We start from the raw sequence: 18,416 nt of genomic DNA, 5'->3' as shown, positions 1-18,416 counted from the left end.
GTCACCAAACAGAACAGTTTATAAAAGTCATGCAACTTAAAAGCTGCCTTCTCTAGAATTCTGATTTTATCAATATTACCGTACAACCAAATCTATCTCCTTCTCTAGAATTCCAAGTCATCTCAATATTACCGTACCACCAAATCTATCGCCTTCTCTAGAATTCCAAGTCATTTCAATATTACCGTACCACCAAATCTATCGCCTTCTCTAGAATCCCAAGTCATCTCAATATTACCGTACCACCAAATCTATCGCCTTCTCTAGAATCCCAAGTCATCTCAATATTACCGTACCACCAAATCTATCGCCTTCTCTAGAATCCCAAGTCATCTCAATATTACTGTACCACCAAATCTATCACCTTCTCTAGAATCCCAAGTCATCTCAATATTACTGTACCACCAAATCTATCACCTTCTCTAGAATCCCAAGTCAAATTACCAACTACCAAATCTATCAACTTCTCCTCCTGTGATTACAACAAACCTGTGAAATTCTGACTTCCATGTAAGGACCTGTTTTAATACTTTATTATTCACAACAGCTGCCAATGCTAGCTTGGATAACATCACACATGTGTAAAATGGCTTTTATGACCAAATATTGTAAATGAAAGATAAACAGATATTTTTCTAATCAGTCCTGTGGCTGACAAAGGGTCCTGTTTGGTCCTCGGTATATAATTAGTTAATAAATGAGGACAGTCTTTACAAATCATTATGAAAAATCAGTAGATCATATCAATGAAAATTAGCCTATGTTCATTTCAACACTTGCATGTTTAGGATTTACAAGACTATCAAATTAAAGGTATGGTGAAACTGTATGTCATAAAGATTTTAAGTTTTTCAGAAAGCATATTTCTAATATTTGAACATTAACAAGCCTTTAACCAAATCTTATTTATGAAGATAGAACCAGCATGTAAAACAATCCATCTTTGGTCACAGACATTCTTAGATTTTCCCTTCAAGTTTGAAAAATCTGCCTTTACCACTCATTTCAGCCATTTGAACACGGCTAAATAATTTCAAACTAATATTTCAAAGTTTTCCACAACCTTAAAAGTGGACATTTTGAGTGAGCCCAAAAGGGGCCTTAACCTATTTCGTCCCTTCCAAAATTTCACATCTGCGCTCAATGTAATTTCTCCTTTAGTTCTCGGCGACAGATGACTAAATCTCAGTTCATGTTGATAGAACAAAACCCATATACTTCTGTATGCCATGGCAGATTAACTAAATCTCAGTTCATGTTGATAGAACAAAACCCATATACTTCTCTATGCCATGGCAGATTAACTAAATCTCAGTTCATGTTGATAGAACAAAACCCATATACTTCTCTATGCCATGGCAGATTAACTAAATCTCAGTTCATGTTGATAGAACAAAACCCATATACTTCTGTATGCCATGGCAGATTAACTAAATCTCAGTTCATGTTGATAGAACAAAACCCATATACTTCTGTATGCCATGGCAGATTAACTAAATCTCAGTTCATGTTGATAGAACAAAACCCATATACTTCTGTATGCCATGGCAGATTAACTAAATCTTACTTCATGTTGATAGAACAAAACCCATATACTTCTGTATGCCATGGCAGATTAACTAACAGTCATAGGAAAAATATTGTGTGTTTTTTAGCTTCTTTTGAGTTGTATATAAATAAATATTCTTTGCGAATAACAGTTCATCATCAAACAGATGTAGAATGCTGTAATTTCTTTTTAAATAATAAAATATGCACAGACTTTTCTGTAAATAGACAGAAATACATGTCATATACCATATTCATATTAGAGGATGATTATGAAGATTACTTGGTTAAGATTGGCCTAGATGTTTGTGAGTAGGGACTTTTTGGAGCAGAGCATTTAATATGGGAAATACAGTATGTTTATTTGATAATTATTTCATTGTTTCAAAAGATTGTGTTCCTTGAAATTCATACACAATGTATAACCGTGAATGTCAGTGACATAAATATGCAAATGGCAGGCAAAGGAAAAGCTGGCCTCAAATTTGGAAGCCAGCATGTCAGATCAAACCTCTTTCACACCAACTACAGTTTACACATACATCTAACAAGAAACAAGAGTGAATCTCTTTATCAAGAGCTAAATCATTCCCATAAAACACCAAGACACAAACTGTGACAATCCATTAATCTTTGCCAGCATGTTAATCTCCTTTCAGAAGGGTTTAAATAATGCATTTAACACTGGAAATGGGAGCCCAAAATATGCTTTATCCATAAATCTGCAGGAGAATCAATGTTCTGTGGCATTTCAGCATAGGTACAAATGATGTTCACAAAATTAGACGGAGCAGTGAAGGTAGCCTGTTGGACCCATGCATGACATATCTAAGCAATGAATTATAGAGGTTAGTTTTGGTTTTTCACAAATTTTGATTTCTACCCTTGTGAGACACATTGGTCATTAAAAGAATAAAACAAGTACACAAGTAAAACGAGTCATAGTATGGCATTTATGATATATGTATCCATTCTCTGTCAACTAAAATTTGTTTCAAGGAGTCAATAGCGGTAATCTTACTGTGGTTGCTGTTAATAACGGTGAGTTGTGCGATCTTCCGATCGTTTCTCACACGATTTCGCCGAAATTAATTAAAACAATATTAAAAGGAATTTTGAATAAAATCAATGAAATAAGTTACAAACATAAGTCCAGATATACAAAGAACACTTTTTATAGCCAGTCAGTGTAATAACATGATTAATTTGCGTACTTCAGTATGGATTTGTTGACATAGTATTTCCGGTGTTACGCACTCACGGTAATGTCTTTCCATGGGGGAAAAACATCAAAACTCATTAATTTGTGTATAATACGCACCCCCTCCAACACACCTTTTTTTTGGAAAAAAGGTGCATACTATACTCAAGAAAATACGGTAATGATAAATTAACACCAAATTTTAAAATATGCACAGTTAGAAATGAGTGAGTGAGTTAGTTGGGCTTAATGTCGCTTTGAACACTACTTCTTGTTTAAAGCCAGAAGTGACACAGTTCTCAAGACGTTAACCACTTGGGTGAAACCCATGAGCACGGGTATGGTCCTGACAAACTTAGAAACATAATCGGGGTGAACTGGGATTTGAACCCACAATCAAAGATTCCTGGTGTGCCTTAGGGACGCTACTCAACGAACTGTCGCGCCTTAGACGACTATGCTTGATACAACAAACATTCCAACCCAAAGATTTTACAGTCACACCTTGATATAACAAACATTCCAACCCAAAGATTTTACAGTCAAACCTTGATATAACAAACATTCTAACCTAAAGATTTTACAGTCAAACCTTGATATAACAAACATTCCAACCCAAAGATTTTACAGTCAAACCTTGATATAACAAACATTCCAACCCAAAGATTTTACAGTCAAACCTTGATATAACAAACATTCCAACCCAAAGATTTTCAGTCAAACCTTGATATAACAAACATTCCAACCCAAAGATTTTACAGTCAAACTTGATATAACAAACATTCCAACCCAAAGATTTTACTGTCAAACTTTATATAACAAACATTCCAACCCAAAGATTACAGTCAAACCTTGATATAACAAACATTCTAACCTAAAGATTTTACAGTCAAACTTGATATAACAAACATTCCAACCCAAAGATTTTACAGTCAAACCTTGATATAACAAACATTCTAACCTAAAGATTTTACAGTCAAACCTTGATATAACAAACAATACTAGTCATGCTCTTGGTATTACACAAGGACAATAATGTGTACACAATGAATATAAGTAAATATAATATTTAGACATTTTAAATAAGTTCCCAAAGTCAATGGTTTGTATCAAAGGTTGACAAGACTTTGCATATGAATCAGACCTTGTTATCACACTAAAATTACCGGTGCTCCTGTGCCCTTGCCATCTAGTGCATCCTTGCTATACATCATCTTTCTAAAGTGCCTCTGAAACCTGGTAATACAATATATGAATCCTGATTATACTCACTGCATAAGTTATGAAAAGAGCTAGATGACATTTACTAAAAGTTGACAAATTCACTGTAAATTATTGATGATGATGATGATGATGATTCACTGTAAATTATTGATGATGATGATGATGATGATGATGATGATCATCATCATCATCATCATCATCATCATCATCAATAATTTACAGTGAATTTGTCAACTTTTAGTAAATGTCATCTAGCTCTTTTCATAACTTATGCAGTGAGTATAATCAGGATTCATATATTGTATTACCAAGTTCATCATCATCATCATCATCATCATCATCATCATCATCATCATCAATAATTTACAGTGAATTTGTCAACTTTTAGTAAATGTCATCTAGCTCTTTTCATAACATATGCAGTGAGTATAATCAGGATTCATATATTGTATTACCAAGTTCATCATCATCATCATCATCATCATCATCATCATCATCAATAATTTACAGTGAATTTGTCAACTTTTAGTAAATGTCATCTAGCTCTTTTCATAACTTATGCAGTGAGTATAATCAGGATTCATATATTGTATTACCAGGTTCATCATCATCATCATCATCATCATCAATAATTTACAGTGAATTTGTCAACTTTTAGTAAATGTCATCTAGCTCTTTTCAGAACTTATGCAGTGTTTATAATCAGGATTCATATATTGTATTACCAGGTTCATCATCATCATCATCATCATCATCATCATCATCATCATCATCATGTTGCATCGATCACGAGCATTGATCTACGAAATTGGGATAGGATTACTGGATCTTCATGGAGAAGCTGCTACTAATTTGCTACAGTAACATACTAACACCCTATTTATAAAAAAAACACCCCTTTATATCAGAACAGAATTACATACCAAAGTATATAAGTAGAATCCATTGATTGTCCTAGTGATACAGTTTGTGATCAACAAGTTTCCACAAATCAACATTGAATATCAGTTCCCAGTACTTGAAAACACTTAACCCCCAAATCAGTTGACAGGTATGCATGATTTAAATAGGGAATAAAGATACTGGATATGTGAATCAATAGTTGACTGAATTCATTTGGATGGAAACCGCCACATATGGAGAATTTCAGTTGAGTGACTTATGTTATAAAATGTATCAACACGGTCGATAAAAGTTTAAAACTCTGAGGTTTGCAAAGGAGTCTTAAACTTTTATTGACAAATGTTGATATATTTTATATTAAAAGACTTTTGTGGGGCAGATTCTATTTATATTTCCAAAACATTCTTTTTTATTTGTGAAGAGAAATATCCAGCATCTTTAGTGTAAAAAGTACAGCTAACAAGCTTCAGTGACAGAGAGATTAGTGATGTCATTTGATTGTGACGTCATGGTAACCGATGACACCACAACGGTCTGCAAAGCAGTGATGCATTTTCATAGATCTCACCCAATCGTCTTTGGAAGCCAGTTTTGGAAGGAAAAACCAGTTGTTCACAGAAGAGTGAGTGAGTATGGTTTTATGTCGCTTTTAGCAATATTCCAGCTGGTGACACCAGAAATGGGCTTCACACATTGTACCCGTGTCGGGAATTGAACCCGGGCCTTTACCATGATGAGTGAATGCTTTAACCAGTGGGCTACCCAACCATCCCCTATTCACAGAAGAAACCTTGACTAATACCATGAGTAAAAAGCCACAAATGTGTGCTGACTGTTTCACAGCACCCCAACGGCACAGGACATTGCTCACAATATCAACCACTGGTTTGTCTGGCTAGACATGATTATTTACAGGCCACAATGATATAACTAAAATAAAAGCTGACTCCAGCGTGAAACAACAAGCACATGAGCACCATCAAATGGTTTTTTTGTTTGATTGTTCTTTAACGCCACACTTAGCAATATTTCAGCCAATATTGATATTGTGAGCAACGATCCATGCCATGGGGGTATGATGACACACAATCAACCAGGTCAAGAAGCCTGGCCACCCGAACCATTTGGTCGCCTCTTTCGACCGGATGGGTTGTTGGGGAACCGTGAATCACCTCGGAGGACCAATGAATTGAGGTGTATATAGTTTCAGCGAACAATACAGACATGCACATCCCATCTGAAACCCTCTACTTAACAGAAGCCTTAATGCAGACGTAATACATCCCAAACCTCTGACATGATTCCCTCAACAAACGAGCTAACAATCCGTATAAGAATGTGAAAGACTTTATCCTTCAAGTTTACAGTGGGATTAGTCAGGGTTTTATTTCTGTAAACATTGAATACCTACTTAAACATTCTCCTTAATACTGTCTGGGATCCCCCAAAATAGTACCTTGCAATGTCATCATCAACCTTGGCATTAAGTGTAACATTCGTATGCTGTTCAACGTTCAGTTGAGGAATGAGGAGTTGCCAGTTTACACACAAAGTAAATACAGAGACTAGCACAGCTTCTGAGCTCCACCGAATTAAATAAGATTAGTTTTGAATCCCAACATGACAGAATATCTCCATGTCTCATCAAAGAGTTTCAACTTAGACAGACTAGGCAAGTTGTCAACACCTTTGCTCAGAAACACAAACCTTTAGACCCCCTTTAACAGCGCAAAAAACACCAGTGTTACACAATTGTAGCATATGATGTTTTGTTGTCATAATATGATTTGTTTCATAACAAAAACAGAACCATTATCACAGGGCTATTCCAACAGTTCGACTTCTTCAGAATAGGAATATGAGCAGCTTCATCATTGGTTATTAATCATCAAGCAACAGTACCCAGAAGATAAAGTCCATGTAAGTGTATGTAATTTCCTCGCTATCGGAGATACACAGCTCTTGATGTGTTCTTCACACCTATAATTGCATCAAATTTCTCCCAGAAAATAACTACATCTTCAAGCAGATACTGTGTGGGGAGTCGATACTATGTGCTTAACATGGTAAAAAGCTGAGCAAGGATCAACATTACATCTATTTTGGCCACTTTCGAGGTATTTCCGTGCACATAGTCAAACCATTATCACAAAAGAAATGTGCATTGTCAAATCTGTTCGAAACATGTGTAATTATCAGAGTCAAAACAAGCCCGGGTTTATTTTTATACCATATCAAAGGTTTAGCAACACCAACAGAGCGCTTGACTTAGGTTTTGTGTAAAACCTTTTCACCTTGACATTTTTATCTTGCATGCAGAAATCACTTAGCTCGTTCAAATGCCTTCAGATAATGCAGACAAGAAAAAACAGGGATATCTTGTATAAACACTAGAAGGAGGATCTCGGGAAGAAATCACTTTCATGTATCACCGATAATTAACATGAATAATATTTACAGTGAACCATTCAAAGAAATCTATGGCTATTAATACATCATCACCTTAGAAGCATTTTTGTTTTTACAAGCAGATAAAATGGCCTTAAAATCAGAACAGTTTACATTCAATGTGAGTGTCCAAAATGATCTTGAAGCTGAACACTATGACAAGAATAAATCTTTGTCAGTGTTAGGCTGTGAAGAAAAGAAAGAAAAATCTTTTTCATCCAAAACCTTTTTTAAAATGGAACTTGTTAGCAGCCATGGCAACATACATGGTCAAGGCACATGTCAAAATCAGATTTTTACAGGACAAAACCAAAACTTATTGATCATCTTGTAACAAATGTAAGATAACCAGGTACAAGTTACAAAGAATTAATGTTTGTAAAAACCTAGTTTGGACCAGACAAGCCAGTGATTGATATTATGAACAACAATCCATGCAATTGGGGACCTATTACAACCTGTCATCCCCATAGGATTTACACAGACAGACAGACAGACAGACAAAGACCATATTGGTCTGTGTCCTCACTTCAGGGCAAAAGATCCAAAGAACAAATTATCATTTTGTGATGGTCTAGTATGAACCTGACTCTTTGACAATAGTATGGAAACAAGAATGTGTATAGCTTCCCAGGACATGAAGGTAACCAGTAATTTAGAAACGTAAGATCTGGTAGGATTAGCTAATGCGATGCTGCATGGTAGATACTATCACATGCTTGTGAACCTACTTGTGACAGAAGCTGTTCTAAGTAATGTTAATAGTCCCAGGCACACAGATCAGGTTTCACAAAAAACACAACAACAAGTGTACCAGTTCCGGAAGACCTGTACAACATTATAAGTGTGCCTCTTATAAACCTACCCAATACTGGTGTTCCTCCATCCACCACCCAATACTGGTGTTCCTCCATTCACTACCCAATACTGGTGTTCCTCCCTGAGTGTTCTCCCCTCCACAACCCTATACTGGTGTTCCTCCATCCACCACCCAATACTGGTGTTCGTCCATCCACCACCCAATACTGGTGTTCCTCCATCCACCACCCAATACTAAGTGTTCCTCCATCCACCACCCAATACTATGTGTTCCTCCATCCACCACCAAATACTGGTGTTGCTCCATCCACCACCCAATACTGGTGTTCCTCCATCCACTACCCAATACTGGTTTTCCTCCCAGAGTGTTGCCCTCATCCACTACCCAATACTGGTGTTCCTCCATCCACCACCCAATACTGGTGTTCCTCCATCCACCACCCAATACTATGTGTTCCTCCATCCACCACCCAATACTATGTGTTCCTCCATCCACCACCCAATACTGGTGTTCCTCCATCCACCACCCAATACTGGTGTTCCTCCATCCACTACCCAATACTGGTGTTCCTCCCAGAGTGTTGCCCTCATCCACTACCCAATACTGGTGTTCCTCCATCCACCACCCAATACTGGTGTTCCTCCATCCACCACCCAATACTGGTGTTCCTCCATCCACCCCCCAATACTGGTGTTCCTCCATCCACCACCCAATACTGGTGTTCCTCCATCCACCACCCAATACTGGTGTTGCCCTCATCCACCACCCAATACTGGTGTTCCTCCATCCACCACCCAATACTGGTGTTCCTCCATCCACCACCCAATACTGGTGTTCCTCCAGGAGTGTTGCCCTCATCCACTACCCAATACTGGTGTTCCTCCAGGAGCGTTGCCCTCATCTACTACCCAATACTGGTGTTCCTCCAGGAGTGTTGCCCTCATCTACTACCCAATACTGGTGTTCCTCCAGGAGTGTTGCCCTCATCTACTACCCAATACTGGTGTTCCTCCAGGAGTGTTGCCCTCATCTACTACCCAATACTGGTGTTCCTCCAGGAGTGTTGCCCTCATCCACTACCCAATACTGGTGTTCCTCCAGGAGCGTTGCCCTCATCTACTACCCAATACTGGTGTTCCTCCAGGAGTGTTGCCTTCATCCACTACCCAATACTGGTGTTCCTCCATCCACCACCCAATACTGGTGTTCCTCCCAGAGTGTTGCCCCCATCCACCACCCAATACTGGTGTTCCTCCCAGAGTATTACCATGTACAGTTCCACATCACACTTCACGGAAATCCTACTGACTTGTATGTCTATAGGAATAGGAAACCAGAATCTCTCTCCAATGTACAACGGAACTGGCAGCCCTATACTTTACTTGTATACCTCCCCACTCTCTCCAGCAATTTACAACTGAAGCTAATTACCAGGGCCTATTTTATTAGTCGCACTTGGGACTGTGTGCTTCATGAAGCATGACCCTCCCCTCTGTAAATGATCCAGCGTTGATGAGCGGGGCACCTACTTCCTACTCCACAGACACCAGTCCAGGGCCCCGTTCCTCAAAGCCATCATAGCACTAAGGTGATCATAACTCCCATACTTTAACACTGGCTTACGATAGTCGTAGCGCTAAGATCGCTTCATGGAATGGTGTCCAGCGCCACAGGCAGAGATATACCTAGCATGTCTCCGTACACGATACACTTATCTCATTACCCTTTTCACTTTGAGATCACAATAAATTAATTATTACATTTTGTTAGCAGGGGTGTGCATCCCCCTTTCTTTCGACACCTCACATGTCAACTGTGCAAAGTAACGTCGTGACTTTGGTATCATGTGCAGTCCCTATTTCCAATCGGATCATCACTTTCCTTGTAGGTCAAACCAAAGATGTACAGTAAACTACGATTATAATGAACACGCTTATACAAACTGACGGATATAACAAACTTACTTTTTTGGTCCCGACTATTGCTGTAGTTATGCTGTATATATGCTTATAACGAACTACGGTTATAACGAACTAAAATTAGCAGTCCCTTTAAGCTTGTTATAACCATAGTTTACTGTATACACATCTTTGGCCAAACAGTGTGCTATCCCATTCTGGCAGTGTGCTATCCCATTCTGGCAGGGTGCTGTCCCATCCTGGCAGGGTGCTGTCCCATCCTGGCAGTGTGCTATCCCATTCTGGCAGTGTGCTATCCCATTCTGGCAGGGTGCTGTCCCATCCTGGCAGGGTGCTGTCCCATCCTGGCAGGGTTCTATCCCATCCTGGCAGTGTGCTATCCCATTCTGGCAGGGTGCTATCCCATCCTGGCAGAGTTCTATCCCATCCTGGCAGTGTGCTATCCCATCCTGGCAGTGTGCTATCCCATCCTGGCAGTGTGCTATCCCATCCTGGCAGTGTGCTATCCCATTCTGGCAGTGTGCTATCCCATTCTGGCAGTGTGCTATCCCATTCTGGCAGGGTGCTATCCCATCCTGGCAGTGTGCTATCCCATTCTGGCAGTGTGCTATCCCATTCTGGCAGGGTGCTATCCCATCCTGGCAGGGTGCTATCCCATCCTGGCAGTGTGCTATCCCATTCTGGCAGGGTGCTATCCCATCCTGGCAGTGTGCTATCCCATTCTGGCAGGGTGCTATCCCATCCTGGCAGTGTGCTATCCCATTCTGGCAGGGTGCTATCCCATCCAGGCAGGGTGCTATCCCATCCAGGCAGTGTGCCATCCCATCCTTGCAGTGTGCTATCCCATTCTGGCAGGGTGCTATCCCATCCTGGCATTTAATACGGTGGTCTCGAACAAGTACCAAAGATGAAAATATTTCTATACACTCAATGTGTTTGTCTGACTCTCATCCATGATACAGTGCCATGTATTTACCATAAACAATCAAATCGTCCCTGTATACTGGAAAAAAACTCATCTGTTGATGCTGGAAGTCATGTCTATCTGATGAACTCAAAACATTTACATTCCTTGTGTATCTTCTTGTCTTGATTTTTACCTATTCTTTTTAACTCATCAAAAATGTATTGAAATTGTAAAATGTCAAAGAATCTGAATAGGGTTTTGTACATATTAGAACAGCGTGAATATTCTAAAAGGACAAGATATGATAAGGATCCTTTATAGCCCACTTAAACTGGTAAACTTACAGTAAAGGCTGCGATAGGAATTCATTATCATTTTTATGAAAGTGCCAATCTGACTTTTTCTAACATTTGCCATTTCCAAGGCTTGAAAGTTTTAGATACAGACATTTGGCTTGGATGTTTGAAAAAAGATACACTATACTACTCAAAAGAAGTTAGGGACCACTCTTTTCTTTCATATTACCATAGTTAATCTGTCAGGCATGAAAGAATCAAGTTGTCCTTAATCTGTGAGTAGTTTATCAAACTATACAATCTGTGAATGATATCTCCCAGTCACCTTCTCTTATTCCTAAACAAACTCCTAAGTGGGTGAAATCCATTTGAGAATTGCGCCAAAATACAACTTTGGCTAATCACCCCCAAATGAAATGAGTTGCGAAGGAAGGAGTCTAAAATCTGAAGACATATGTTACAGGAGCCCCGACTGTCTTCAAACATATGGCAGTTGGAAATGCACTGAGCCAGAAAAGAGTCGGAAACTCGAGCCAAATGTATAACAGTTTTGCTGAAGCTGTAAATGAGGTTTGTGCTTTGAGGGGAGCATGCAGGCCGTTACAAGCTCTTTTAGGTCTAAACATGAAGCCTTACCCCCGTAATGAAAACATAGCCTGTTTTTTCTGGCTTGTCCCTTTTTTTGTTTTGGAAAATAGAAAAATAAACACGAAGTAGAGTTCCTGCATGTAGAAATACATTAAATCAGTGTATCCATTTGTCAGCGAGGAAATTGAGGGACTCAACTTAAGTGTGATGTACAGCGATACATTAAAAAAGAACTGTGAAGAGAATGTAACACATTGAGAATGACAGGAAAAAGTGCGACCATTTAATTGAAAGAAAAGTTCACACTGAAACACCATTGATGAAAAAGAAAAAAATATTTGTGCATAAACTTGAGCATATGGTTTTAAAACATAAACAGTAATTGAATCAACGCTGGGTTTTTTCTTCTTTTGTGTTAATCTAGTTTGTATGTTAACAGAAAGTGGACTGTTTTAAAGGTAGGGAGATCAAAAGTATCACAGAATTTTTCCATAAGGAACAGGATCGCAGTTTGGAGGCAATATGTAAGCTGACACAGTGAGTGAGTGAGTGAGTTGAGTTCAAAGCCGCTTTGAGTTGTTTCCATTAATATGACAGCATGTCAGTTTCATGTGAGAGGAGTGAGTGAGTGAGTGAGTGAGTTGGGTTTAATGCTGCTCTGAGCAGTATTCCAGTTATATCATGGTGAGTCAGCTTCATGTAGGGGGACACCCCGGAGTGATGCAGGTCTCAGACGTTTACCACTTTGGTGAAACCCAAGAGCACGGATATGGTGCTGACTCACCTAGAAACATAATTTGCAAATGGTCACCAAAGACATTCTATTTATACTGATCTCACAAGAGTGAGTGAGTGAACATTATTTCAGTTCCATCATAGTGAGTGAGTTGGGTTTAACCGCAGCTTTTAACAGTATTACAGTTATATCGTGGCGTGTCAGCTTAATGTGGGAGGAAAGCCTGAAGTGATGCAGGTCTCAGACGTTTACCACTTCGGTGAAACCCACGAGCACGGGTATGGTGCTGACAAACCTAGAAACATAATCGGGGCGAACCGGGATTCGAACCCACAATCATAGGTTTCTGGCGTGCCCGAGGGACACAACTCTGCACAGCGAATCACTGCGCCTTAGAAGACTGGGCCACCTGTGCCCCCTCCATCATAGTGTGTCAAAGTGGTGCAGGTTCTACGCCTTAACCACGTTTATTTCACGAACTCAGGCAATAAACCAGGATCTTCATCTGGTCGAATCTGGGATTCAAACTCAAGATCATAGGTTCCTGGCATGCTCAAGCGGGATGCAACCTAGACCACTGGGCCACCCTGGTTCTTCTGTGAGATACAACTCTGTACAGTGAATTGCATATAGACCATAGGTTCTACAGAGCACACAAATGCTTTTCTTGTGTTTCTTTGTTTGTTGTTTAACGCCACACTCAGCAATATTCCAGCATTATGGTGGTGGTCTGTAAATATTCGAGTCTGGATCAGACAATCCAGTGATTGACATCATGAGTATCTATCCCTGAAATTGGGATAAGATGACATGCATCAACCACCTGACCCCGTTAGTTGCCTTTTCCAGCAAGCATGGATTTCCGAAGACCTATTCTAACAAGGATCTTCACGGGTTGCCCACAAATGAGATAGATCCATTTACTCTGCTGATGACAGTTCAATAAAGAAATCTTCCAAAGAGATCACTGAATATGAAATGTTCGAGGAAACGGTGTAATGGATTTGATTTTATAATATATCAATGTCAGCAGTGTACAAAAAATATAAAAACCCTGCTAACGTGCTAGGCGATTGAATCAAGACAGAACTTTGGAAATCCAGTATGTCAATGACTGTTCATCTGCAGAAAGCTGAATTCCAGAAACCTCACGCCAGCGCACGTTAAAATGTCATTACTTCTATTCATTTTGAAGAACCTATAACAAGCCAGTGTTACTTGGAAAATGAGATAACGAAGGACAACAACCATTATTGCCATTACGCAAATTCCCGGAGGTACAAGACAGCATAGCCGCCACACTCCCCTCACCAACTGTGACCATGGGAGTTAAAAGCACTCCGTCAATATCTAAGTACGGCCCTAGGCTCAGCAATAAACTAATGGGTTTATAGAGTCGTCTTGATAGCCATGTTCCTGTAGCCGGGAAGGGAGTTAAGCAAATCTCTTGTTGTGGTCGTCCATAAAGACTATCATTACTCCACTGTTTTAGGGTATATCTATTGAATTGTGTAGTTGGTGAGTAGTCGTTAAGTGATTTTTCCTTTTGATGTCTGAGTGGTAAAAATCCTCTGGATCATATCTTTTTACAAAGAACATACTTTAATTTTCAAGTGTTATGTTTAAAAGGACGATTTAGTTGTTTGGAGAAAGTATTTTTTGCGTTGGATAACATTGATTGTGTTTTTAAATGCTATTCTATATTAGAAATACAATGATAAATTGAAATTTATATTATCTTATGTAAAACATGTTAATTATTTTCGGAAACCCATTGAGTGAGTGATAAAGGTTTTAACTTGGCAGTTCATTGTTTTTTCATAACCACATATCAGATGTGAAGTAGGCATGTACTGTCAGAAAATAAAAATGGTTTAAATTTATTTTCATTTGCCTGACTGCTCTGTCTGAGTTGGATTAGAACAGAGATACCACAAAATCATACAACAATAAATTCACTTCATCTAGTGCCCTGGCTGTGTGAAGCCTCAGGCAACCATGGCTGCTGCAGTCCTCTCGTAAAGAGATCAAAGGCTCTCTGATGAAATGTTATATACATGTTTCTGACAAATGTTATATTTTGGATAACACTTTCTCAGTAAAGTACTTTCTCATACTTTTGTTGTTTTTTTGTTTGTTACCCCAAATATAACATTTGTTACATTTGACTACTTTCTAAATGGCATTGTGTGTTCAAACGTTTCGGCCATGGGTGCCGTGCCAATTTACACGTGTCAGAGGGGTACACAAAGTATGTGATCTGGACTACCAGTTGCCGGACTTTCATTTTGTGGAAGCCTCGGTGGCTGAGTGGGTAAGATTGGCGACTTTGTGTGCTGGCAATCAGGTGCCTCACTTTGGCAGTGAGGGTTCGAATCCCGGATGGGACTCAACCCCCCCAAATGTACAAGAATCTGTCCTTTACTAAGAAAGTGTTATCCCAAATATAACATTTGCTACATTTGACCACTTTCTAAATGGAAATGTGTGTTCATACATGTTTCTACATGAATACTAAACATTCTGTACTTTAATCAGGACTTTTGTATCTTGTTTCATTTCAAGTGTTTGCATAAAATAAAAAAATGTGGGCTTATTGTTTAAGTGAGTGAGTTTGGTTTGGTTTGCTCAAAACAATATTCAAGTCATATCATCAACTGGCACATAAGTTTAATGTGGGAAAAAATGAAAAAAACCCTCAACATTTCCATGATCATAAGATTTGGTTGGTTGGTTTGTTGTTTAACGCCGCATTCAGCAATATTATATTGAGTCTTGACCAGACAATCCAGTGATTGATATCATGAGCAGCGATCCACGCAATTGGGATAAATGACATGCATCAACCAAGTCAGCGAACACAACCACCCGATCCTGTTAGTCGCCTTTTACGACAAGCATAGTCGCCTTTTACGGCAAGCGTGGGTTGCTGAAGACCTATTCTACCCCGGATCTTCACGGGTCCATGATCATAAGAGATCTCTTCCAAAAGCAGAGTCCTCTGTATGATTGCCACTATATCATGAGCTTATGAATCATTATCAAATAGAGATGATACCAGGTGTTTGTGAACATGTTAGTACATCCTGCCCCATTGTGTGTCAATCACACCCATCACAAACACATGTAAAGGCAAGTCAATTGTTCACCTGAAGAAACACAGGAACATGGTCCAAGTAAAAATAGGTAATTGCATCAGATATCTCTTTGGTCAACGATGCATAAATTTTGGAACTGTCCTCTACATGTCTACCATAAAATCTTTTGAAAACTTAACTGAGGCCTTGTATATTGTAACCCTGATTGAAAAGGAAAGTGATGCAGGTCATCAACGTTTACGACTTTGGTGAAACCACTCAGCAGAGTTTTACATGGATCAAATTCAGGACAAATCTGGTATTTGAACCAATGATCATCGCTTTCTGTCACGACAAAGGGACACAACTCTACACAGTGAATTGCACAAGCATAGACACCAGAGTGAGTTTCAGGGTCTCCATGTGTATATACACCAGCATCTTCCCGAGGCAAGTGAGTTAACTGACTATAAAAGTCCAGTTTCCACCCTTGCTGAACTAGGCTGGTATTATGGAGTTACATTTTGGCTGGACTAACGAGTCTATGCATAGTCCAATCAAAATTGCGCACCGAAATCGAAATCCGGTTTGTAAAATGTCATGCAGATTTCGGTCGACTGCAGGATTTACAAAGCATGTGCACCGTTAACTCATTGTCAACTGATATTTTCTAAATCTTTTCCTGTTTTTAATCAAGGTGCTCACATGATTTGATGCACTTCGCGATGTAAGATTCAGATTATCACAATATAGATCTTGATTATCGATCAGATTGTCTTGACTGGGCGCCATCGTTTTGTTTGAAGCAAATGCAAGTGATACAAGTGGTTGAATCTGAATGGTCAATAGGAGAGCCATAGAAAGGACATAACTCGTAATAGCCACTGGTGGCGCTACGATCGAGCCCAGGAATTCCAGCGTAGTTCGGCAAGGGTGGAAACTGGACTTTTAAAGTCAGTTAACTCTCTTGCCTCGGGAAGATGATACACCAGTTGAGGCAGTCAACATGAGCAAATCATGTCAAGGTTTGTTTAAAATATGAAACTTTTCCAGTTTATACATATGCCAACAATACTGGATATGTTTCCTTAAGTAAACAGTGATCTGAAGTGAAACCAATCCACCAAATTAGATCACATAATACAAGCACCTCATGATTAAATGTTAAACATTTCAACAAAAATATTGTTATGGCACTAAAATGGTTCTGTGTCAAATTCCCAAGAAAACAGTCATAAATGTAACAGCATATTAACACATACCTCTAAATTGGAAACATACTTAGTTTGTCTCCAAATGAGCTGCAGTCCATATATGTTGCGACATGTCTGCTAATGTGTCAGACCAGCACTGTTGGAGACTGGCTGAGGCCACTATTGAAACAGACGTTTATCATGTGCACACCAGATTTTCTCAGACAAATTATTCCCACAAATCCCTTGGGATATTAAACAGTCCAGATAGCAGAATGAGTGAGGTAACTTGTTTTCTTAAAGAAAAACACACATGAAATATAAGCCTGACAAAATACACGCTCACATCTGTCAACAAACAATCCCAGCTCTGAAGCATTCTCGAACACACAACATTCACTTGTGGGAAAATGTTGAAAAATACAGTTCCAAAATACAGCTTCTTTTCCTGAGTATTCGATATGGCAGAAATATTTCACTTGTAGAAGTTACTCAAGTTGAGAGAAACCAAAACATTGATTTGTCATTCTATGACATTGCACTGTGTGCTCATGACACTGCATTCACACTTCAAGAGGCTGCACTCACACTTCAAGAGTCTGCACTCACACTTCAGAAGGCTGCACTCACACTTCAAGAGGCTGCACTAACACTTCAAGAGTCTGCATTCACACTTCAAGAGGCTGCACTAACACTTCAAGAGTCTGCACTCACACTTCAAGAGTCTGCACTCACACTTCAAGAGTCTGCATTCACACTTCAAGAGTCTGCACTCACACTTCAAGAGTCTGCACTCACACTTCAAGAGTCTGCATTCACACTTCAAGAGTCTGCACTCACACTTCAAGAGTCTGCATTCACACTTCAAGAGTCTGCACTCACACTTCAAGAGGCTGCACTCACACTTCAAGAGTCTGCACTCACACTTCAAGAGTCTGCATTCACACTTCAAGAGGCCGCACTCACACTTCAAGAGGCTGCACTCACACTTCAAGAGGCCGCACTCACACTTCAAGAGGCTGCATTCACACTTCAAGAGGCTGCACTCACACTTCAAGAGTCTGCATTCACACTTCAAGAGGCCGCACTCACACTTCAAGAGGCTGCACTCACACTTCAAGAGGCTGCACTCACACTTCAAGAGTCTGCATTCACACTTCAAGAGGCCGCACTCACACTTCAAGAGGCCGCACTCACACTTCAAGAGTCTGCATTCACACTTCAAGAGGCCGCACTCACACTTCAAGAGGCTGCATTCACACTTCAAGAGGCTGCATTCACACTTCAAAAGGCTGTACTCAAACTTCAAGAGGCTGCACTCACACTTCAAGAGTCTGCACTCACACTTCAAGAGTCTGCACTCACACTTCAAGAGTCTGCACTCACACTTCAAGAGTCTGCACTCACACTTCAAGCAGCTGCATTTTTACTCCAACAGGCTGAACTCACATTCCAAGACTGCATTTACATTTCAAGACATTGTATACACTTCAGGACACAATATTTTAGGTAAACTAGATTGACTTTTCATTTTCTGGCTTGAAATTTGAACTGCA

General features: G+C 39.5%; 1 protein-coding gene across 3 annotated transcripts in view; it reads right to left on the bottom strand.

The window, feature by feature from the left end:
- LOC139444032 (alpha-mannosidase 2x-like) overlaps positions 1-18,416 on the bottom strand; it is an 82,168-nt gene that overhangs the window by 14,190 nt on the left and 49,562 nt on the right. The window lies entirely within an intron of this gene.

The sequence above is a fragment of the Haliotis cracherodii genome, unplaced genomic scaffold (genome assembly GCF_022045235.1).
Source record: "Haliotis cracherodii isolate W230 unplaced genomic scaffold, xgHalCrac1.p SCAF_5, whole genome shotgun sequence".
NCBI classification, from domain to species: domain Eukaryota; kingdom Metazoa; phylum Mollusca; class Gastropoda; order Lepetellida; family Haliotidae; genus Haliotis; species Haliotis cracherodii.
This window is presented reverse-complemented; position numbering and strand designations above follow the sequence as displayed.